This window comes from Dendrobates tinctorius, unplaced genomic scaffold, assembly GCF_039654945.1.
Source record: "Dendrobates tinctorius isolate UK_male_01 unplaced genomic scaffold, ASM3965494v1 ptg000326l, whole genome shotgun sequence".
Lineage (NCBI taxonomy): Eukaryota > Metazoa > Chordata > Amphibia > Anura > Dendrobatidae > Dendrobates > Dendrobates tinctorius.
The window spans coordinates 6,853,476-6,878,760 of NW_027361993.1; the positions used below are offsets into that span (position 1 = coordinate 6,853,476).

General features: G+C 41.7%; 1 protein-coding gene across 5 annotated transcripts in view; it reads right to left on the reverse strand.

Annotated features, from left to right (window-relative positions):
- Positions 1–25,285, reverse strand: part of CAMTA1 (calmodulin binding transcription activator 1) — a 2,204,257-nt gene that overhangs the window by 150,056 nt on the left and 2,028,916 nt on the right. The window lies entirely within an intron of this gene.

The window sequence follows — 25,285 nt, forward strand, 5'->3', positions numbered from 1 at the left end:
CAGGTCTTGCCCAGCATATTGGAGGGGGGTTAATATCAGGCTCTTATTATAGAACCTGTTCTATGGGAGTGTCATTTGGCCACTCTGTCTTGGCCTTTTTAATTGGTTTTATTTCTTTTTTCACTTGTGTGTTTTTTCTTTGCATGTTCACAATAAAAATTTTGTATATTTTTGATAATATTTTGTTATATTTTGTTTATTTTGGGGTTGATCGCGTCCATATTACACACTTCCTTCCTCTCCTCTTTAGGAAGGAGCCACTGGCCTTGTGTAATCTGACAATAGAGTCATGACACTATGTTTGTTGCAGTACCTTTTTAAAGAACTAGCACTATTAATAAAGAGGACCTTGCATCAAAAATTTGATAGCTTGATGGCAGTTCCCGGGCAGCGCGCACTGCGCATGCCCGAGAACTGTTGTCACGGCGCAGGCGCCCGACAACATGTAACGGCAAATACAAAAGAAGGAGGCGGTGCAGAGACGCTGTATAGGGGGGTTGATGGACAGCTGGGAGGCGGCGACACTCCATACAGTATCTCTGTGACAGAATGCAGGTATGAGGAACGATTTATAAAAGTCTATATTTTGGCGTTAATGGGGATCAGAAACAGAAGAGCCACCTTCACAGAATGCAGTCTTAGTGCTGCTGAAGGTGGCTCTTTTAGTTAAAACCGCCCTGGGGGGTGACAGGTTCCCTTTAAACAAATTTTTTAAAGTAAGTGACAGGTTCTCTTAAATGTACTGTGTCTAACACTGTTATGGAGGCACTGTGTCTGAGATTGTTATGGGGAAACTGTTATAAAGGCACAGCATAATTTGTACACATTGCATGCCAGTATATTAACCTGGAGTTATGCATTGTGACACAGCCTTATCTGAAAATACGATCATCCTGTGCCTCCTGGTTCATAACTACAACAGAAGAATTAAAAAACTCTCAGATCTACTGAAAAATTCAGTAATGGTGGTATTGCTCATAAAGAATCATTTAGTATGCTAAACTATGGAAAAAATATAATGAGAAACATATCCGCTCTAGACAACCCATATGGTGCAGCTTACAAAACAAAGCCATTAGGCCGATACATATATACCAATGTCTCATTCTGTAATTGTAGAAAGCAGATGTTCTATCAGAAAGACAGAAATAGGAGACAACGTCACAGTCTTCGGCTCATTTTCTTATATCTCCTATCTGTTCAAGTGTGTGTTTTACTTGTATGTGGAGTATAATGTTATTTTACCGCTGAGAGGCTGAGATGTCAAATAATTTTCATTAGAAACTGATAAAATAACATTTTTATAAAATACGTTTGGAAAAAACGATATAATTTAAGGTCCCTTTACACTGGCAAATATCCCGCCGGTCGTTGTCCAATGTAAATGTGGTACCCGTCAGCTGACAATCAAGTAAAATGCAGTTGAGTTGCTGACCGGATCAGGAATTTAGCTGTGAAATTCGATTGGTCTGAATGGCACCCAGCCACGAGTTCTGCAGGAATTATATAATGTGATAGATCGTTATTGATAATTTTTAGATATTTTTTTTTATAACAAGGTCTTTCCACAGGACTGGTGCATAGCAAATGTGGTCCCAATATTAACCCTTTAATGTTCCATCACAGATATATACGTCATGGAGTGTTTCAGGGTGTTTGGAGCAGTCTCAGGATCAGAGCTCACTTCACACAGGGCAGACTTCGGCTATTTTACATACATTGGTGTGAAAACGTGTTTGCCCCCTTCCTGATTTCCCATTCTTTTACACTTTTTTCACACTTATGTTTCAGATCACCAATGTAAATATTAGACAACGATAACTCAAGTAAACACAAAATCCAGTTTTTAAAAGAAGGTCTTTATTATTAAGGGAAAAATTCCAAACCTACAGGGCCCTGTGTGATAAAGTGATTGCCCCCTAAACCTAATAACTGATTAGGCTGCCCAACAACTGCAATCAAGCATTTGCGATAACTGGCAATGAGTCTTTTACAATGCTTTGGAGGAATTTTGGCCCACTCATCTTTGCAGAATTGTTGTAATTCAGCCAGATTGGAGAGTTTATGTGCATGATCCGTCTTTTTAAGGTCATGCACCAGCATCTCAATCAGACTTTGACTACGCCACTCCAAAGTCTTAATTTTGTTTTTTGTAAGCCATTCAGAGGTGGACTTGCTGGTGTGTTTTGGATCATTGTCCTGTTGCATAACTCAAGTGCGCTTCAGCATGAGGTCACTCCTGGGAAGGCTCACCACTGTTCCATGTTTTCCCCATTTGTGGATAATGGCTCTCAGTGTGGTTTGCTGGAGTCCCAAAGCTTGAGAAATGGCTTCATAACCTTTTCAAGAAGGATAGCTCTCAATTACTTTGTTTCTCATTTCTTCCAGAATTTCTTTGTATAGCGGCATGATATCTAGCTTTTGAGGTTCTTTTGGTCTACTTCACTTTGTCAGGCAGGTCCTATTCAAGTGATTTCTTCATTGAGAAGAGGTGTGGCAGTAATCAGGCCTGGGTATGGCTAGGGATTTGAACTCTGCTTCCCAAAGATGTGATAAACCACAGTTAATTTATGTTTTAAGGAGGTCAATCACTTTTTCACACAGGGCCCTTTAGATCTGGATTTCTTTTTCTCTTAATAATAAAGACCTTCATTTAAAAACTGAATGTTGTGATTAATTGTGTTATCTTTATCTAATATTTAAATTTATTTGGTACTGTGAAACATTTATGTGTGAAAAACATGCAAAAGAATAGGAAATCAGGAAGGGGGAAACACTTTTTCACACCACTGTAGCTGACATCTGCCTCTAACAGCACTGATTAGCGCTACCACCAATTGCAATTAACCTTGTAAATGCAGCTGTCAATCACTGACAGCAGCATTGAAGAGTTGCAGTTCAGCCAATGCGTTCGCTCAGGTGTCCATTGACCTCACCTCTCCCTCTGCGAAGGGTCGAGGAGTCGATTGGCTGACATAAAGGCCGGGAACAAACTGAAGGCCATAGTGCCTGTCATGTTAATTTTCCTGTGACATCCAACCATTGCTTTGACATCATAGCAGACTGTGATTTTTTTTCTTTATAAAGCAGGAGTATCACTGTATACAGTACCAGCAATCAAACAATTGCAGGTTCAAGTCCCCTAAAAGGACTAATAAAAAGCCCAAGAAATGCAAAATAATAAATAGTAAAAATTTCAATAGAAAGCGTTGATGAAAAAATTGTATGTACCTAAAAATAGTATAAATAAAAACATCAGCTCCCCCCTCAAAAACAAACCTCACAGCTCCATTGATAGGAAGACAAAAAAGTTAGAGGTCTCAGAAAATGGTGAGAGAAACAACATTTTTGCTGATCTGTATGTTCATTAAGCTATTTAATATAACATTACAGGTTATAGTTAATAGATATCTGCTATGGGGCATTGATTCGAAGAAGTAGTCAAATGCAAGATAATGAATGAAAGGAAGTTTTCTGTCAATATGGGGGAATTAGCATCTACCTCATGGGATTCATGCCTTCCTCTAGCTTGGACTCGATATACCAATGTGAAGCTACAATGTGCTACTGACAATATGAAAATTGTAAAGCAACAATACTGTACCCTTCAGTGCTTATACAGCTCTCATTTCCCAATTGAAATGTGCCTTAACAGAGTGCTATATCACAGACTGGTGTTTGTTATTTTGAAATTAAAGGGGTTGACCAAGGCAAATATATTGATGATATATCTGGAGATATACTACTGTACATAGGAGCAGTACTAAAGCAGTTATATTCTTATACATAGGGGGAAGTATTATAGTAGTTATATTCTTGTACATAAAGGGCAGTATTATAGTAATTATATTCTTGTACATAGGAGGCAGTATTATGGTAGTTATATTCTTGTACATAGAGGGCAGCATTATAGTAGTTATATTCTTGTACATAGGGAACAGTATTATAGTAATTATATTCTTGTACATAGAGGGCAGTATTATAGTAGTTATATTCTTGTACATAAGGGCAGTATTATAGCAGTTATATTCTTGTACATAGGAGCAGTATTATAGTAGTTATATTTTTGTACATAGGGGACAGTATTATAGCAGTTATATTCTTGCACACAGGGGCAGTATAATAGCAGTTATATTCTTGTACATAAGGCCAGTATTATAGTAGTTATATTCTTGTACTTAGGGGACAGTAATATAGTAGCTGGATTTTTGTACATAGAGGGCAGTATTATAGTAATTATATTCTTGTACATAAATGGCAGTATTATAGTAGTTATGTTCTTTTACATAGAGGGCAGTATTATAGTAGTTATAATCTTGTACATAGGGGCAGTATAATAGTAGTCATATTCTTGTACATAGGGGCAGTATTATAGTAGTAATATTCTTGTACATAGAGACGGTATTATAGTAGTTATATACTTGTACACTGGAGCAGTATTATATTAGTTATATTCTTGTAGATAGTGGACAGTATTATAGTAGTTATATTCTTGTACATAGGGGCAGTATTATAGTAGTTATATTCTTGTACATAGGGAGCAGTATTATAGTAGTTATTTTCTTGTACATAGAGGCAGTATTATAGTAGTTATATACTTGTATATAGGAGCAGTATTATAGTAGTGATATTCTTGTACATAGGGGACAGTATTATAGTAGTTATATTCTTGTACACAGGGGCAGTATTATAGCAGTTATATTCTTGTTCATAAGGCCAGTATTATAGTAGTTATATTTTTGTACTTAGGGGACAGAAATATAGTAGCTGGATTAGTGTACATAGAGGGCAGTATTATAGTAGATATATTCTTGTACATAGGGGCAGTATTATAGTAGTTATATTCTTTTACAAAGAGGGCAGTATTATAGTACTCATATTCTTGTACATAGGGGCAGTATTATAGTAGTTATATTCTTGTACATAGGGAGCAGTATTATAGTAGATATATTCTTGTACATAGGGGCAGTATTACAGTAGTTATATACTTGTACACAGGGGCAGTATTATAGCAATTATATTCTTGTACTTAGGGGACAGTATTATAGTAGTTGGATTCTTGTACATAGAGGGCAGTATTATAGTAGTTATAATCTTGTACATTAAGGGCAGTATTATAGTAGTTATATTCTTGTACATCGGGGCAGTATTATAGTAGTTATGTTCTTGTATATAATGGCACTATTATAGTAGTTATATTCTTGTACATAAACGGCAGTATTATAGTAGTTATATTCTTTTACAAAGAGGGCAGTATTATAGTAGTCATATTCTTGTGTATAGGGGCAGTATTATAGCAGTCATATTCTTGCATAGGGAGCAGTATTATAGTTGATATATTCTTGTACATAGGGGCAGCATTATAGTAGATATATTCTTGTACATAGGGGCAGTATTATAGTAGTTATATACTTGTACATAGGAGCAGTATTATATTAGTTATATTCTTGTAGATAGTGGACAGTATTATAGTAGTTATATTCTTGTAGATAGGGGCAGTATTATAGTAGTTATATTCCTGTACATAGGGAGCAGTATTATAGTAGTTATTTTCTTGTACATAGAGGCAGTATTATAGTAGTTATATACTTGTATATAGGAGCAGTATTATAGTAGTTATATTCTTGTACATAGGGGACAGTATTATAGTAGTTATATTCTTGTACACAGGGGCAGTATTATAGCAGTTTTATTCTTGTACATAAGGCCTGTATGCCAGTACTATTGTAGTTATATTCTTGTACTTAGGGGACAGTAATATAGTAGCTGGATTCTTGTACAATGAGGGCAGTATTATAGTAGTTATATTCTTGTACATAAACGGCAGTATTATAGTAGTTATATTCTTTTACAAAGAGGGCTGTATTATAGTAGTCATATTCTTGTACATAGGGGCAGTATTATAGTTGTCATATTCTTGTACATAGGGAGCAGTATTATAGTAGATATATTCTTGTACATAGGGGCAGTATTATAGTAGTTATATACTTGTACATAGGGGCAGTATTATAGTAATTATATTCTTGTACTTAGGGGACAGTATCGTAGTAGTTGGATTCTTGTACATAGAGGGCAGAATTATAGTAGTTATAATCTTGTACATTAAGGGCAGTATTATAGTAGTTATATTCTTGTACACAGGGGCAGTATTATAGCAGTTTTATTCTTGTACATAAGGCCTGTATGCCAGTACTATTGTAGTTATATTCTTGTACTTAGGGGACAGTAATATAGTAGCTGGATTCTTGTACAATGAGGGCAGTATTATAGTAGTTATATTCTTGTACATAAACGGCAGTATTATAGTAGTTATATTCTTTTACAAAGAGGGCTGTATTATAGTAGTCATATTCTTGTACATAGGGGCAGTATTATAGTTGTCATATTCTTGTACATAGGGAGCAGTATTATAGTAGATATATTCTTGTACATAGGGGCAGTATTATAGTAGTTATATACTTGTACATAGGGGCAGTATTATAGTAATTATATTCTTGTACTTAGGGGACAGTATCGTAGTAGTTGGATTCTTGTACATAGAGGGCAGAATTATAGTAGTTATAATCTTGTACATTAAGGGCAGTATTATAGTAGTTATATTCTTGTACATCGGGGCAGTATTATAGTAGTCATATTCTTGTACATAGGGGCAGTATTATAGTAGTCATATTCTTGTACATAGGGGCAGTATTATAGTAGATATATTCTTGTACTTAGGGGACAGTATTATAGTAGTTGGATTCTTGTACATAGAGGGCAGTATTATAGTAGTTATAATCTTGTACATAGAGGGCAGTATTATAGTAGGTATATTCTTGTACATCGAGGCAGTGTTATAGTAGTTATATTCTTGTACATAGGAGCAGTATTATAGTAGTTATATTCTTGTACTTAGAGGCAGTACTATAGTAGTTATATACTTGTGCATAGGAGCAGTATTTTAGGAGTTGTATTTTTGTACATAGAGAGCAGTATTATTGTAGTTATATTCTTGTACAGTACATAGGGCATTATTATAGTCGTTATATTCTTGTGCTTAGGGGCAGTTTTATAGTAGTTACATTCTGGTGCATAGGGGTAGTATTATAGTAGTTATATTATTTTACTGTATATAGAAGGGAGGATTATCATAGCTGCATGTTTGTAAATAGAGTACAGTATTAAAGTAGATACAGTAGATACATTTTTAATCTTAATATCCAAAGTGCCTTTTTTTTGTTAGTAGGACCCTAGTTACCTTTCTCTGTAAATGGTTAGTGTAATTTATCCATCTGCCTATAAAGGTAGCCTCTAACTTCTCTCTGAGATTAGATTAACATCTGGATTTATGAATATGCTAATGTGGAAAGCTGTTCTGTGGTTCAGTCGTTGTTGGACAATTAATTACTCCTCCATGGTTAATGGAGGAAAAAATAGCCAAAAATATTGCATCAACTTTCCTAGATTTACATCCAATCAAAATGTAATATAAATTTTTACGAATCTCATGAAAGGATTGTAAATACTATGATGTACTTCCCAGCCGACCCACCTTCCTTGCAGCACTGTTTGCAAGTTAATAAGATTACAGGTGGTTGGTGCCAGGATCATAAATCCACAAAGCCAGAGCGACTGCATAAAACTATGGATTTTGCGTACTCTATCCGTATGATTGCTATAATACTGATAATCAGGATTTACTTTACAGCCATTAAATAATGTGGCGGAATATGGGTGAAAACCCAATGCCTTCATGCATTACACAGATGCCCAACGAGGGCCAATACTACCGGCAGTTTATCATCATTAGTCAAAAAGTAGGTGCCCTGCTCACAATTCCTTAGGAATTGTTATTGGTGTAAAGGATAGATTTATATTTGCATCAGGTACATGTTGAGTAACCCAAATTGCAGAACTTTTGGACTTGTTGGTATAATTTTTTTTCACATAAAAAAAAGGTTGCAACCTGTTCCTATTAGTGACATGAAAAATTATCATCTGTACTGCCAGCAGAGAATTAAAGTAAAAGAATGTAATATTTTATGTGAGAGCGTAAGATTTAGTGGCGTGATAACTAACAAGCGCTTTTCATCCAGACGCAGAAATCTGTCTTTGTTAGACAATCAAGAGTAATGTGTACAATTCTGTGTATTATAAATGAATATGTTAAATAATCGATGCATCTGTAGAGAGGGTGCCGCGGTAAGTTCTTTTAACCATTCCGAGCATATTGTTAGCTCAGAAAATCTGTGTTACTTTCAAAGTCGCTTTATTATTGTAGCTGTAGCTATCATAATGCTGATGCCCCTTTTGGGCAAGAATATAAACACAATAAAACTGGCTATGTAACTAAGGATACTGTGGCATGCAAAAGTTTGAGCATTTCTGATCAAAATTACTGTTATTGTGAACAGTTAAGCAAGATGAAGATGAAAAGATCTCTAAAAGGCCTAAAGTTACAGATGACAAATTTTCTTTGTATTTTAGGCATAAACAAAAATAAAATATTGTAACTTTTTTACATTTTAAAAGTTACGAAAAGGAAAATGGACCAATGCAAAAGTTTGCCACCCTTGGAGATTTGTGTGCTCAGTAGGGTGACCGCAAAAAATCGATGTCGGAATTTTGTCCGTCTGGACCCCGCAAAACGATTCCCCTTTCCAGATATTGAGATAGCCAAAATTTGAGCTCGATCAAACGACGTTAACCCGTGCCGCTCGTCGCTCAAAGTTTGAAAAAATCCAAATTGAGGTATTTTAAGATTTAGGTATTTTGCATAGTCTGTTAGACTATAAAGAATGTGACAACAACATTGCAGAAATAGCCCTGACCAAATTTTTGAACCATTTGTGGTATTTAAATGCAGAGTTGGTGGGATTATCGTTTTTTGATCCCACCATTACAGACAATGAAAAGTTGTTAATGGCTAATAAATTGCTCAGTAGCACAGATGAACCATCAGAGCACGCTAGGGTTGTAAATCCAAAAGTTAGGAAAGAAAAATTAAAAGAGGTAGGAAGTAACCGACTTTAACGACCTTCTGACAAAAGATGAAGAACAAAAGCAATATGTCCTGCAAGTTGTAAGCAAATGCCGAGCATTATATTCTGACGTTTCAAAAACTACTTTAACAAAAGCTCTAGAATAGATTACATAACTATGTAAAATTATCAACTCATGTAGGTTAGCGTGCTCTGATGGTTCATCTGTGCTACTGAGCAATTTATTAGCCATTAACAACTTTTCATTGTCTGTAATGGTGGGATCAAAAAACGATAATCCCACCAACTCTGCATTCAAATACCACAAATGGTTTGAAAATTTGGTCAGGGCTATTTCTGCAATGTTGTTGTCACATTCTTTATAGTCTAACAGACTATGCAAAATACCTAAATCTTAAAATACCTCAATTTGGATTTTTTCAAACTTTGAGCGACGAGCGGCACGGGTTAACGTCGTTTGATCGAGCTCAAATTTTGGCTCTCTCAATATCTGGAAAGGGGAATCGTTTTGTGGGGTCCAGACGAACAAGATTCTGACATTTTTTCCCCCCCATATGAGATCCGGTCACCCTAGTGCTCAGATAACTTTGACCAAGGTTTCAGACCTTATCTAGCCCGTTAGGGTTATGACTTGTTCACTATCATCGTTAGGAAAGGCCAGGTGATGCAAATTTCACAGCTGTATGAAAACCCAGACTCCTCTAACAGTGTGCCAAAAAACAGCAACCATGGGTTCTTCTAAGCATCTGCCTAGCACTCTGAAAAAGAAAATGGTGGAGGCACACAAAGCAGGAGAAGGCTATAAGAGAGCAAAGTGTTTTCATGTTGCCCTTTCCTCAGTTCGAAATGTAATTAAGAAATGGCAGTTAATAGGAATAGGGCAAGTCAAAATAAGGTCTGGAAGACCAAACAAAAGTTCAGTGAGAGCTGCTCGTAGGATTGCTAGAGAGGCAAATCAGAACCCGCGCTTGACTGCAGAAGACTTTCAGAAAGATATAGCAGACTCTGGAGTTGTGGTGCATTGTTCTACCTTTCAGAGACACCTGTAAAAATATGACCTTCATGGAAGAGTCATCAGAAGAAAACAAATTTAGCATCAGAAGTATGCAAAAGAACATCTAAACAGGCCTGATGCACTTTGGAAACAAGTCCTGTGGACCGTTCAGGTTAAAATAGAACTCTTTGGCCACAATGATCAAAGGTGTGTGTGGAGAAAAAGGGCACAGAATTTCTGGAAATTAACATCTTGCCAGCCACTAAGCATGGGGATGGATAAATTATGCTTTGGGGTTGTGTTGCAACCAATGACACAGGGAACATTTCACGGGTACAGGAAAGAATGGATTCAATGAAATTCCAACAAATTAATGATGCAAACATAACACCATCTGTAAAAAGAAAAGCTAAAGTTAAAAAGAGGATGGCTTCTACATATGGATAATGATCCTAAACAAATCAAAATCCACAATAGACAACCTCAAAAGGCACAAGCTGAAGGTTTTAGAATGGCCCTCACAGTCGTCTGAAATCCTTCAAACAAGAATTGACAGACTCTTGTCTGACTACAAAAAGCGTTTACATAGAATTATAGAATCATAGAATGATAGAGTTGGAAGGGACCTCCTTGGCCATCTGGTCCAAGCCTCTGCTCAAAACAGGATTCACTAAATCATCCCAGACAGATGTCTGTCCAGCCTCTGTTAGAAGATTTCCATGGAAGGAGAACTCACCATCTCTGTTGGCAGCCTGTTCCACTCATTGATCACCCTGTCAAAAAAGTTTCTTCTAATATCTAATCTGTGTCTCCTCCCATTCAATTTCATCCCATTGCTTCTAGTCTTTCCTTGTGCAAATGAGAATAAAGATGATCCTTCTACAATGTGACAGCCCTTGAGATATTTGTAGACAGCTATTAAGTCTCCTGTCAGTCTTCTTTTTTGCAAAGTAAACATTCCCATATCCTGTAACCGTTCCTCATAGGACATAGTTTGCATAACGGTCACCATTCTGGTTGCTCTTCTCTGAACTTACTCCAGTTTGTTGATGTCTTTTTTAAAATGTGGTGCCCAAAATTGGACACAGTATTCCAGATGAGGTCTGACCAAAGAGACTTCACATGATCTAGACTGTATGCTTCTGTTAATACATCCAAGAATTGCATTTGCCTTTTTGCTGTTGCAGCACACTGTTGACTCATGTTCAGTTTATGTATTAGTTTACCCAAGTCTTTTTCACATGTGCTGTTGCTTAGCCCTATTCCTCCCATTCTGTATATGCTTTTTCATTTTTATTTCCCAGATGTAGTTCTTTGCATTTTTCCTGTTAAAATAAATTCTGTTATTTGCTGTCCACTGCTCCAGTTTATTTATATCTTTTTGGATCCTATCTCTCTCTTCCCTAGTATTAGCTATCCCTCCTAGCTTTGTGTCATCAGCAAATTTAATCAGTGTACCCTCAATTCCGTCATCTAAATCATTGATAAAGATGTTGAGCAACACAGGGCTCAGGACAGAACTCTGTGGTACCCCACTTGAGACATTCTTTCAACTGGATGTGCACCATTTACGACCACTCTTTGGGTCCGATCACTAAGCCAGTTATGAATCCACCGAACAGTTGCCTTGTCCATTCCATACTTAGTCATTTTTTCAATAAGGATGGTGTGAGATACTTTGTCAAATGCTTTGCTGAACTCAAGATATACTATATCTACAGCATTTCCCTGATCCGCTCAGGCAGTGATTCTGTCATAGAAGGAAATTACGTTAGTCTGATATGACTTATTAGTTACAAACCCATGCTGACTCTGGTTAATCACTTAATTCTTATCCAGGTACTTACATACATGTTGTTTAATAATTTGATCAAAGATTGTTCCTGGTATAGAAGTTAGACTCACTGGCCTATAGTTCCCTGGGTCCTCCTTCTTCCCCTTTTTGAAGATAAGAGCAACATTTGCTCTTCTCCAGTCTTCTGGGACTTCTCCTGTTCTCCAAGAGTCTTCAAAGATTATAGAGAGTGGTTCAAAAATGTATTCTGCTATCTCTTTCAGTTCTCTGGGGTGTAATTCATCTGGACCTGGAGACTTGAATTAATTTCTGTTAGCTAAGTGTTTCCTCACTATCCTTCTGTTTATAGATAACCTGGATTCTTCTATTCCTTTAATAGGACAATGAAGATCAGTTGATGTTACATTTCCTTTCTAATAGAAAGCAGATGCAAAATAGGAATTTAAAAGTTTGGCCTTCTCAACATCCTTTCTTACCATTTCATCATTTTCATCTTGTGAAAATCCTATAGCATCTTTGAGTTTTCGTTTACATTTTACATATCCCCAAAGTCCTTTTTTATTGCTTTTGACGTCTCTTGCAATTCATTGTCAGCTTTAGATAATCTGATTCATGCCCTACAGGTTCTGCAGACAGCATTATATTCTTCTTTAGATATGCCTCCCTCTTTCCATTTGATAAACATTTCGTTCTTCCTTTTTAGCATGTGTTTAAGTTCTGTGTTCATCCATTCAGGTTTCCTTAAATGCTTTGTATTCTTCCCTCTTTCTAGAATTGTTAACGATTGTGCTTTGAGAATTTCATTTTTCAAGATTTCCCATCCTTCCTGGACATTTTTGTCCTTAAGGATATCCAGCCATTGGATCACTCCTATTCTCTTTCTGAGTCCCTTAAAATCTGCCATTCTGAAATCTATCTTTGTCGTCTGAGTCTTCACAGGTCTTCCTCCTCTAGTAATCCAAAATTCTAAAATAGCATGGTCGCTACCTCCTAGGGGTCCCAGCCACTCTCAGCTCCTCAACCATTTCCTCCTTGTTTATAAGGATTACATCCAAGGTAGCAAGTATTACAAGCTGTGATACTTTCAAAAGGGGATGCTACTAGGTGCTAACCATGCAGGGTGACAAACTTTTGCATTGGTTCATTTTTATTTTTGAAATTTTTAAAATGTAAAAGATGAAAATATTTTATTGCAATGTAAGCAGTAACTAAGGAAGTAACAATCTGAAATGTGCCTGCGTTTACTCTATGTCTTGAGTTTTTATAGATTTGCAATAAACAATAGAGTTGAGCGACTTTTGTTTTTTTAGGGTCGCGTTTCGTTTCGTGAAACCCGACTTTTCCAAAAGTCGGGTCGAGCAAGATCGTCCGATTATAGGGAAAAGTCAGGGTCGTCCCGAAACACGAAACCCAATGTAAGTCAATGGGGAATAAAAGTCGGCAGTGAGAGGAGGACAGGAAACACACCTACAGTGCCCATTTGAATGCCAAAATCATCAATTCTTCTTACTTAAGCTTGTCAACCTTAATTAACTTCATAATACAAGTTACGCACTGAAAAATGGGGGTTATTTGGCTAAAGTTGTGGGGGGGAGGGCTGGCTGCAGGTTTTCATGTGCCCTGGGCGAAAGAGCGCCCCTTTAACACATACCACAACTCATCATGCTCCGATACGGCAGAGAAATAGCGGTATAGTACAATGAAAAATACCTCACTTTTTACATCTCATGACGAGGCCCATCTATTTCTCCATACAGAATCATTGGTCCCATATAATGTTTGAAACAGTATATGATGAGCTCCACATAATGCTACAGTATATGTTGGTCCCCATGGATGAAGCTTCACTGTCTTATGGGCCCAAATAATGCTCCAAACATAATGGGCCCCATTTCTAATGCTCTAGTGTATAATGGGCCCTGTAAATGCTGCTCCAGTGTCTGATGTCCACCTTTGGAATGTTCCAGTGTATGGTGGGCCCCATCTATCATTCTCCAGAGTATAGTGCTCCCCAAAAATTGCTGTCCCAACATTGAAAACAATCAAATAAGTCTCCTCGCTAGGGAATCCCTGTACTTGTCTGGACTCCTCGTCGTCCCCATCTTCCATCTCACTGCACAGTATTTCAACTTTGCAAGTGCTGTGATCCTGAGCAAGCAGGGGGGGGCCACTCGTTGGCGACGGCACTGGCACAGGGCCCCTGATAGTACGGTGGTGTTTCTGATGGCGGGTGGGCCGAACCTGCACTTTCATCTGCAGCTTCCTCTTTGTCACCGTGTGAGATGGAACCGTATATGGGAAGGGTAACCTGAGTTTCATCAGGGTCAGATTCAGGTCGTGCAGCGTGCGAGGGGAATGTAGTGGTCTGGGTCAATGTACCAGCAGATTCATCGAGCAGTGGCTGGGCATCAGGGCACTTGTGTCGCCCCCAGGAGTACGGTCGCCACAGTGGCATTACCTTCTTCTTAGGGAGTGTGATGTCATGCTTGGGAGCAACGAACGATCTCTCTAGCAGGTTAACTGATTGGGCGGCGTTATTCCCACGAGTCATGACCCTCCAAACAGCGTTCATGAAGGCAAAGTGTTTGTTTTACGTGGGCAGTATGGTTGCAAAGCTGAACCTTAAAGGAATGTCCAGAAGGGCACCACCAGGAGTGGAGCCTACGGTTAAATTCGACTCCACCTGGGAAACCTCAACCATGCCAGCTACAGAACAGATGCACACATTGCAAGCTTAATTCCGTTAACGAACGAGACTCCGTCATGCCCCGCGGTCCGAGTCCGGCTTACTAGAGGGAAACGTGAGGCTCTGGCACATGAGATTGGCCAATAACTGGTGTGTCATGCCCTTACATATCCGTGGCTGCATGTGCGCTACACTGAAAAGGCCAGCGTTTGTCGCTTACAGGTGCAGATAACCGGCTGAACAACGTTAGTGATGGGGATCACTGATTACAATTATTACCCGCGAACAATGATTTCCCAGTAAGTGCAGGTCAACCGCAGTTCTGGAATTAGGCCTAACCGTCATTCCTGAAAAAATGAAAAACTTACGTGTGCAAACCACAGGTGCTGTAGCTTGCTTAACAGCTCGCCAGCCGTTCTCACGCCCAGTATGGATTACACGTGATTGCACAAAGGTGAGAAAGGGTACCGTATCCCCAGATAACATGTATGGATAGCGTACACATTCAAAATATATGTCTATACATCAGGAGGCAGGCTCAGACGGTGTTAGGCCCAGTATGGATTGCACGTGATTGCACAAAGGTTAGAAAGGGTACCGTATCCCCAGATAACATGTATGGATAGCGTACACATTCAAAATATATGTCTATACATCAGGAGGCAGGCTCAGACGGTGTTAGGCCCAGTATGGATTGCACGTGATTGCACAAAGGTTAGAAAGGGTACCGTTTCCCCGGATAACATGTATGGATAGCGTACACATTCAAAATATATGTCTATACATCAGGAGGCAGGCTCAGACGGTGTTAGGCCCAGTATGGATTGCACGTGATTGCACAAAGGTTAGAAAGGGTACCGTTTCCCCGGATAACATGTATGGATAGCGTACACATTCAAAATATATGTCTATACATCAGGAGGCAGGCTCAGACGGTGTTAGGCCAAGTATGGATTGCACGTGATTGCACAAAGGTTAGAAAGGGTACCGTATCCCCAGATAACATGTATGGATAGCGTACACATTCAAAATATATGTCTATACATCAGGAGGCAGGCTCAGACGGTGTTAGGCCCAGTATGGATTGCACGTGATTGCACAAAGGTTAGAAAGGGTACCGTTTCCCCGGATAACATGTATGGATAGCGTACACATTCAAAATATATGTCTATACATCAGGAGGCAGGCTCAGACGGTGTTAGGCCCAGTATGGATTGCACGTGATTGCACAAAGGTTAGAAAGGGTACCGTTTCCCCGGATAACATGTATGGATAGCGTACACATTCAAAATATATGTCTTTACATCAGGAGGCAGGCTCAGACGGTGTTAGGCCCAGTATGGATTGCACGTGATTGCACAAAGGTTAGAAAGGGTACCGTATCCCCAGATAACATGTATGGATAGCGTACACATTCAAAATATATGTCTATACATCAGGAGGCAGGCTCAGACGGTGTTAGGCCCAGTATGGATTGCACGTGATTGCACAAAGGTTAGAAAGGGTACCGTATCCCCGGATAACATGTATGGATAGCGTACACATTCAAAATATATGTCTATACATCAGGAGGCAGGCTCAGACGGTGTTAGGCCCAGTATGGATTGCACGTGATTGCACAAAGGTTAGAAAGGGTACCGTATCCCCAGATAACATGTATGCATAGCGTACACATTCAAAATATATGTCTATACATCAGGAGGCAGGCTCAGACGGTGTCAGGCACAGTATGGATTTGACGGCCCAGACTACACAGCGGAGGAGCAGGGAGAGGTAAAGATTGCAAATGCTGGGGCCCTGCCCAAGCAAGGGGGGCCCACTCGTGGGCGTCGGTACTGGCACTGGGCCCCTCATAGTACGGCGGTGTGTCTGACGGCGGGTGTGCACCACCACCGTCAGAGACACTTGATTGCACTATGAAGGACCCTGTGCCAGTGCCCGCGCCCAAGAGTCGGCCTACCCACCTGTCCAGGGCAACGGCACTCGCACGGTGTCGTGCGCTAGGTGGTGACCCCGGCCATGGGGGGGAGGCAGCACAGTTAGGGAGTTCTAGAAAGTGGCATATGTTGATGTTGGACATTCAGCTGATGCAAAAGGTGAAATAGGTCAAGTCCCAGGAAGAGGTGGACCAAAGCAAGCCATTTTTCTGTCACCCTATGTGTCATCAGGGGAAGGTGGGACAAAATCCTTGGAAACCCATGCGTGGTTCATTTTAATGAAGGTTAGATCATCCACATTTTGGGTTGACAGACGGGTCCTTTTTTCTGTCAGGATTGATCCAGCTGCACTGAAGACTCTTTCCGATAGCACACTTGCAGCTGGGCAAGCGAGCTCCTGTAAGGCATATTGTGCCAATTCAGGCCAGGTGTCCAGTTTAGCGGCCCAATAGTCAAAGGGGAATGACCTGTGTGGGAGAACATCGATATGGGAGGAAAAGTAGTTTGTAACCATAGTTGACAACTGCTGTCTCCTGTCACTTTCCATCGATTCAGTATTACCAGTTGTGTGAGCGGTACTTGAAAAATCAGTCCACAACATTGTCATGAAACCCCTGTCTCCAACGCCACTTCTGCTGTGTGCACCACGAACACCTCTGCCAAGCTGCCCCCGGCCCGTACGGCTCGTGTGAGAACCATCACCGCTGCTGTGTGCTGGGAATGCCTCAAGCAACCGATTTACCAGAGTTGCTTGTTTATTAGCCAATATTAGGTCAAGGTTCTCCTGTGGCATGATGTTTTGTAATTTGCCTTTATAGCGTGGATCCAGGATGCTGGCCAACCAGTAGTCGTCATCGTTCATCATTTTGGCAATGCGTGGGTCCCTTTTTAGGATCTGCAAGGCATAATCTGACATGTGGGCCAATGTTCCCGGTGTCAATGATGCACTGCGAGTGCTGGTTGGAGGAGCACTTTCTGGCAAATCCTCATCCCTCCAGTCACGCACAAACCCTGTACCAGACCTTGCCACGCCAACATTTTCACTTGCCCCACGAGATGCATCCTCCTCCCATAAGTAATCATCCCCATCATCCTCCTCCTCCTCCTCTTCTTCCTCCACCTCGTCCAGGAGAGGTCCCTGAGCAGACAATGGCTGAATGTCATCAAGGATTCCCTCCTCCTCTTCCTCCTCATCAACATTGGCTGCAGACGCCTGCTCCTTAAGGTGTGTCAAAGTTTGCATGAGCAGATGCATAAGTGGGATGCTCATGCTTAGGATGGCGTCGTCTGCGCTTACCAGCCGTGTGCATTCCTCAAAACACTGAAGGACTTTACAGAGGTCTTTCAGCTTCGACCACTGCACACCTGTCAACTCCATGTCTGCTCTCAAAGTGCCTGGCCGTGTATCCTCCCACAAATGCATTATGGCCTGCCTCTGCTCGCACAGCCGCTCCACCATGTGCAGGGTGGAGTTCCACCTTGTTGCAATGTCGATAATGAGGCGGTGGTTGGGAAGGTGGAGCAATCGCTGCAGCTTCTGCATACGAACGGAGTGTACAGGCGACCGGCGGATGTGCGCGCACAGTCTTCGCACCTTCTGGAGCAGGGCTGTTAACTCCGGATAATTTTTGAGGAAGCACTGCACCACCAGGTTCAAGGTGTGAGCCAAGCAAGGTATATGGCTGAGTTTTGAAAGGGCTATGGCTGCCACAAAATTACGGCCGTTATCACTAACTACCTTGCCTGCCTCAAGATGTACACTGCCCAGCCATGACTCAGTTTGTCGCTTCAAGTACTCGGCCAGCACCTCGGCGGTGTGTCTGTTGCCCAAACACATCATCTGCAACACAGCCTGCTGACGCTTTCCACTAGCTGCTCGATAGGGGGACACATCGTGTGCAACAGTGGCAGCTGCAGATGGAGTGCTCGTACGACTGCGCTCTGTGAACGAGCTTTCGCTTCTGGAGGAGGAGGAGGAGGAGGGTCGAACGCCTACAGCCAACTGTTTCCTATACCGTGGGCTAGGCAGCACTGTCCCACCACCGCTGTCCCCTGTGGACCCTGCATCCACCACATTAACCCAGTGCGCAGTGATGGACACGTAACGGCCCTGGCCATGCCGACTGGACCATGCATCAGTTGTGAGGTGCACCTTTCCGCTCACTGACTGCTTGAGTGCATGGACAATGCGGTCTTTCACATGATGGTGGAGGGCTGGGATGGCTTTGCGAGAGAAGAAGTGGCGACTGGATAGGTCATAGCGTGGTACTGCATAGGCCATGAGTTCGCGGAAAGCTGTGCTTTCCACCAACCGAAAGGGCATCATCTCAAACGAGATTAGTTTGGCAATGTGGGCGTTCAAACCCAGTGTACGCGGATGAGAGACTGAGTACTTTCTTGACCTACTCATAGTGTCTGGGAGTGTGAGCTGGACTTGAGAGCTGCATATGGTGGAAGTAGCGGTGGACAGGGCGGACTGAGAGAGGGTTGATGATGGTGATGGAGTTGGTGTTCTTTCTGATGGCCTAGAATCAGTCTTTCGTTGATATAACAGTGGGATTCCCTGACTGCTGTGGCCTTGCAACGACACCTCAACATTTGCTGCTGTGCTAACCGGTGGGCTTACAGTGGGGGAAACAATGTAGCGTTGCTGACTACCTTCGTTGTGATCAGTTGCACATGTGGCACTTGAGGTTTGGTGTTGTGTCCATGCTTGCAAGTGCATGCTGGTTAAATGTCTAAGCATGCAACTGGTATTCAAATTTTTCAGATTTTTCCCTCGGCTAAAGGTCTTTGCGCACTTCTTACAGATAACCTTGGCCTGATCATGAGGATTTTGGTCAAAAAAGTGCCACACTGCACTCTTCCTACTTTGGCAGACATTTTGCGGCCTAGCACGCTGTGATCTTTTGACCCTCTGGACAATCTGTCCAGCAACTCTTTTGATGTTTGGAACCTGTCTTTGGAGTGCTCCGGGCCTGCCAGATAACAGCTGTTGCGATGTCGATGTCTGCTGTGGATGATCCTCATCTGAGCTATTGGAAGCAGCACCCTCTTCCCCCAATGGATGCCAATCTGGGTCAACAACTGGGTCATCCATCACCTCCTCTTCTATGTCATGTGCACCTTCCTCTGTGTCACCGTGTATGGTGGTATAGTGTGCGGGAAGGGGCACCTGAGTCTCATCAGGGTCAGAATCTGGCTCTGTACACTGCGAGGACAATGTAGTGCTCTGAGTGAATGTACCAGCAGAATCATCCATCAGCGGCTGTGCATCAGTGCACTCCATGTCAGATTCATCTTGGCCTGGGTAATTCACCATTTGACTTGATAATCCAGGCATGGTATGTGAAAACAGCTCCATGGAGTAATCAGTAGTATGGCCTGCGTCATCCTTCAATCTTGGTTGGGGTGAAGGACACAAGGAAAGGTGTGGTTCATGAACATGAGCCTCCAATGACGACTCAGTGCTTTTACTTTTTACAACTGAAGAAGAGGAGGCGATAGAGCTGGAGGCTGAGTCAGCAATGTAAGACAAAACTTTTTCCTGATGCTCTGGCTTTAAAAGCAGTTTGCCAACTCCTAGAAAACTAAGCGTTCGAGGCCTTATGTAGCCAGACGATGACGCAGGCTCAACACCTCCTGCATTCGGTCCTATTTTGCTCTTGCCACTACCATCAGATCCACCACCAACACCATCATTACCAGCTGCCAACCCCCGCCCAATTCCACGGCCTCTTCCACCAGCCTTCCTCATTTTTGGTAGAAATGTAGACAAAATCCAACAAACTATATAGTAATGTAAAACAAGGTACAAGGTGTCTATAGGACAGGGGAGATTTTGAATTTCTGCAGACACTTGTGGACACTGGACACTTTTGGATTGTGTGAGGCCCACTGATATCTGAGCGCTATGTCACAGGCTCGATGGCACAGCTGTGACAAAAGTGACGAGAGGATAAGGGAGATTTTGAATTTCTGCACACACTTGTGGACACTGGACACTTTTGGATTGTGTGAGACCCAATGAATATCTGAGCACTATGTGACAGGCTCGATGGCACAGCTGTGACAAAAGTGACTAGAGGATAAGGGAGATTTTGAATTTCTGCACACACTTGTGGACACTGGACACTTTTGGATTGTGTGAGGCCCAATGAATATCTGAGCGCTATGTGACAGGCTCGATGGCACAGCTGTGACCAAAGTGACTAGAGGATAAGGGAGATTTTGAATTTCTGCACACACTTGTGGACACTGGACACTTTTGGATTGTGTGAGGCCCAATGAATATCTGAGCGCTATGTGACAGGCTCGATGGCACAGCTGTGACAAAAGTGACTAGAGGATAAGGGAGATTTTGAATTTCTGCACACACTTGTGGACACTGGACACTTTTGGATTGTGTGAGGCCCAATGAATATCTGAGCGCTATGTGACAGGCTCGATGGCACAGCTGTGACCAAAGTGACTAGAGGATAAGGGAGATTTTGAATTTCTGCACACACTTGTGGACACTGGACACTTTTGGATTGTGTGAGGCCCAATGAATATCTGAGCGCTATGTGACAGGCTCGATGGCACAGCTGTGACCAAATTGACTAGAGGATAAGGGAAATTTTGAATTTCTGCACACACTTGTGGACACTGGACACTTTTGGATTGTGTGAGGCCCAATGAATATCTGAGCGCTATGTGACAGGCTCGATGGCACAGCTGTGACCAAAGTGACTAGAGGATAAGGGAGATTTTGAATTTCTGCACACACTTGTGGACACTGGACACTTTTGGATTGTGTGAGGCCCAATGAATATCTGAGCGCTATGTGACAGGCTCGATGGCACAGCTGTGACCAAAGTGACTAGAGGATAAGGGAGATTTTGAATTTCTGCAGACACTTGTGGACACTGGACACTTTTGGATTGTGTGAGGCCCACTGATATCTGAGCGCTATGTCACAGGCTCGATGGCACAGCTGTGACAAAAGTGACGAGAGGATAAGGGAGATTTTGAATTTCTGCACACACTTGTGGACACTGGACACTTTTGGATTGTGTGAGACCCAATGAATGTCTGAGCGCTATGTGACAGGCTCGATGGCACAGCTGTGACCAAAGTGACTAGAGGATAAGGGAGATTTTGAATTTCTGCAGACACTTGTGGACACTGGACACTTTTGGATTGTGTGAGGCCCAATGAATATCTGAGCGCTATGTGACAGGCTCGATGGCACAGCTGTGACCAAAGTGACTAGAGGATAAGGGAGATTTTGAATTTCTGCACACACTTGTGGACACTGGACACTTTTGGATTGTGTGAGGCCCAATGAATATCTGAGCGCTATGTCACAGGCTCGATGGCACAGCTGTGACCAAAGTGACTAGAGGATAAGGGAGATTTTGAATTTCTGCAGACACTTGTGGACACTGGACACTTTTGGATTGTGTGAGGCCCACTGATATCTGAGCGCTATGTCACAGGCTCGATGGCACAGCTGTGACAAAAGTGACGAGAGGATAAGGGAGATTTTGAATTTCTGCAGACACTTGTGGACACTGGACACTTTTGGATTGTGTGAGGCCCACTGATATCTGAGCGCTATGTCACAGGCTCGATGGCACAGCTGTGACAAAAGTGACTAGAGGATAAGGGAGATTGGATTGCTTTTAAAAAAGCAGTTTGCAGAGCAGTGGGTAAACAGCAATGCCAGCCTGTCAGGAAGCCTTAAAAGGCAGCCCAACAACCAACACCACTGATACACCACAATATAGCCTCCCCTTGCACTGCACACACAGTGACTGGTGTGTTGTGCAGGCCAAATCGCTAGCAGCAGAAGCAGTTTTTTTTTCTTCTCAGCAGGACAAAAAAAAAAAATTTGGATTGCTTTTAAAAAAGCAGTTTGCGGAGCAGTGGGTAAACAGCAATGCAGGAATGTCAGGAAGCCTTAGAAGGCAGCCCAACAACCAACACCACTGATACACCACTATATAGCCTCCCCTTGCACTGCACACACAGTGACTGGTGTGTTGTACAGGCCAAATCGCTAGCAGCAGAAGCAGTTTTTTTTCTTCTCAGCAGGACAAAAAAAAAAAATTGGGATTGCTTTTAAAAAAGCAGTTTGCGGAGCAGTGAGTAAACAGCAATGCAGGAATGTCAGGAAGCCTTAGAAGGCAGCCCAACAACCAACACCACTGATACACCACTATATAGCCTCCCCTTGCACTGCCACAGAGTGACTGGTGTGTTGTACAAGCCAAATCGCTAGCAGCAGAAGCAGTTTTTTTTTCTTCTCAGCAGGACAAAAAAAAAAATTGGGATTGCTTTTAAAAAAGCAGTTTGCGGAGCAGTGGGTAAACAGCAATGCAGGAATGTCAGGAAGCCTTAGAAGGCAGCCCAACAACCAACACCACTGATACACCACTATATAGCCTCCCCTTGCACTGCACACACAGTGACTGGTGTGTTGTGCAGGCCAAATCGCTAGCAGCAGAAGCAGTTTTTTTGTCTTCTTCCCTGCCTAACGCTCTCCCTACAGAATCAGCAGCAACCTCCTATACTGAGATCGGCAGAAGTAAGATGGCGGTCGGCGTGCACGCCCTTTTATACCCCCTGTGACGCCCACCAAAGCAAGCCAATCACTTGCATGCCCTTCTGAAAGATGGTGGTGACCCCTATGTCATCACTTTGCCCACAGTGTCCGTGGATCCTGATTGGCTGAAAAAGAGCGCAAAACAAACTTTTGAAACGCGACTTTGGCGCGTAAGTCGCCGACCTCGTGGCCGACCTCATCCTAGGGTCGGGTTTCGTTTCATGAAACCCGACTTTGCCAAAAGTCGGCGACTTTTGACATTTTTCGACCCGTTTCGCTCAACTCTAATAAACAAGGATTTTTTTAGGGGGACACTGTGCTGGATGTCCCTTCCTTTTTTCTTCATTACTATAAAACTGCCCCTTTAAGTATAAATATAACTACTATAATACTGCTCTATATGTACAAGACTATAGCTACTATAATACTGCCTTCTATTTACAAAAATATAACTACTATAATACTGCCCTGTATGTGCAAGAATATAATTACTATAATACTGCCCCCTATGTATAAGAATATAACTACTATAAAACTGGTGAAGCAGAAGTCCAGCGAGGGTGATATCCATAAAAAAAAACTTTTATTCCATTTTCATTCAAAAGCACATAAGTCCAAAATCCATCTCTATATCCAATGACACAAAAACGGGTAATTCCTACCAGTGACAGTCACAGGCTTAAAGTGCATTTAAAATCATACGCGTTTCAGCGGTCATGCACTTAAATGCACTTTAAGCCTGTGACTGTCACTAGTAGGAATTATCTGTTTTTGTGTCTTTGGATATAAAGATGGATTTTGGACTTATGTGCTTTTTAATGAAAATGGAATAAAAGTTTTTTTATGGCTATCACCCTCGCTGGACTTCTGCTTCACCTTCATACTACTTGCAGCACTGCATGATCCGCACAGTGGAATTGGAGAGGAGGTGAGCTTATCTTTGTTGCTTCCTTTTTACTATATTACTGCTCCTATATGCAAGAATATAACTACTGTGAGGCAGCGACCGGAGTGATATGTGAGGGTCACTATGTGTCCCCCAGGATGCGCTCAGAAGCGTATTAGATCCGCTGGAGTGCCTTGTGGTCACTGCAGGGTGCCTGTGACTCACAAGGTGGAATAAAAGTAAGTTGAACCTGGTCAAGTTATTTTTGACCAAGAAGTTTATTCAGGAAAACCCAGTATGGGCTTCTATTTTTGAAGGTAGTGGGGTCCGGTCCGTTTCCTCCAGCCTAGGTCTTATAAGTGGTCTGTGGCCACAGATTGGAAAAAGGAAAAAAAAACCCCTGCAGGAAGAGCTTTGGGTGTGTCAGTTCTGGCTTGCACATACACAGAGCAGTGGTCTTGCAGAGCGTTCCCTGTGTGAGGCACCACAGGGCTAAACTGAGCCAAAAGGTCTGGCACCCCTTGCATACCCAGGCAGCTCGGTCGCTCACGGCAACTGGCCACGGACTGTTTTGTTGCTTCCCGGCTGCGATCCGGAGGATACAGCGTGCTGTGCACTGTGTGAGTCTTTTTTGGACATTAAACACACTTTTGCTTTTGAACTGGCTTGGGTCACTGCCTTATCACTGCACAGCGTGGACTCCGCTGCTTTAAACTACTATTATTATTATTATTTATTTATTTATATAGCACCATTAATTCCATGGTGCTGTACATGAGAAGGGTGTTACATACAAAGTTATAGACATCGTTAACAGTAAACAAATTTACAATGACAGACTGGTACAGAGGGGAGAGGAACCTGTCCTTGCGGACTTACATTCTACTATAATACTGTCCCCTATGTACAAGAATATAACTACTATAATACTACTCCTATGTAAAAGAATATAACTGCTATAATACTGCTCCTATGTACAAGAATATAACTACTATAATACTGCCCATATGTGCAAGAATATAACTACTATAATACTGCTCCTATGTACAAGAATATAACTACTATAATACTGCCCCTATGTACAAGAATATACAGTGGGGAAAAAAAGTATTTAGTCAGTCAGCAATAGTGCAAGTTCCACCACTTAAAAAGATGAGAGGCGTCTGTAATTTACATCATAGGTAGACCTCAACTATGGGAGACAGACTGAGAAAAAAAAATCCAGAAAATCACATTGTCTGTTTTTTTTTTCATTTTATTTGCATATTATGGTGGAAAATAAGTATTTGGTCAGAAACAAAAATTTCATCTCAATACTTTGTGATATATCCTTTGTTGGCAATGACAGAGGTCAAACGTTTTCTGTAAGTCTTCACAAGGTTGCCACACACTGTTGTTGGTATGTTGGCCCATTCCT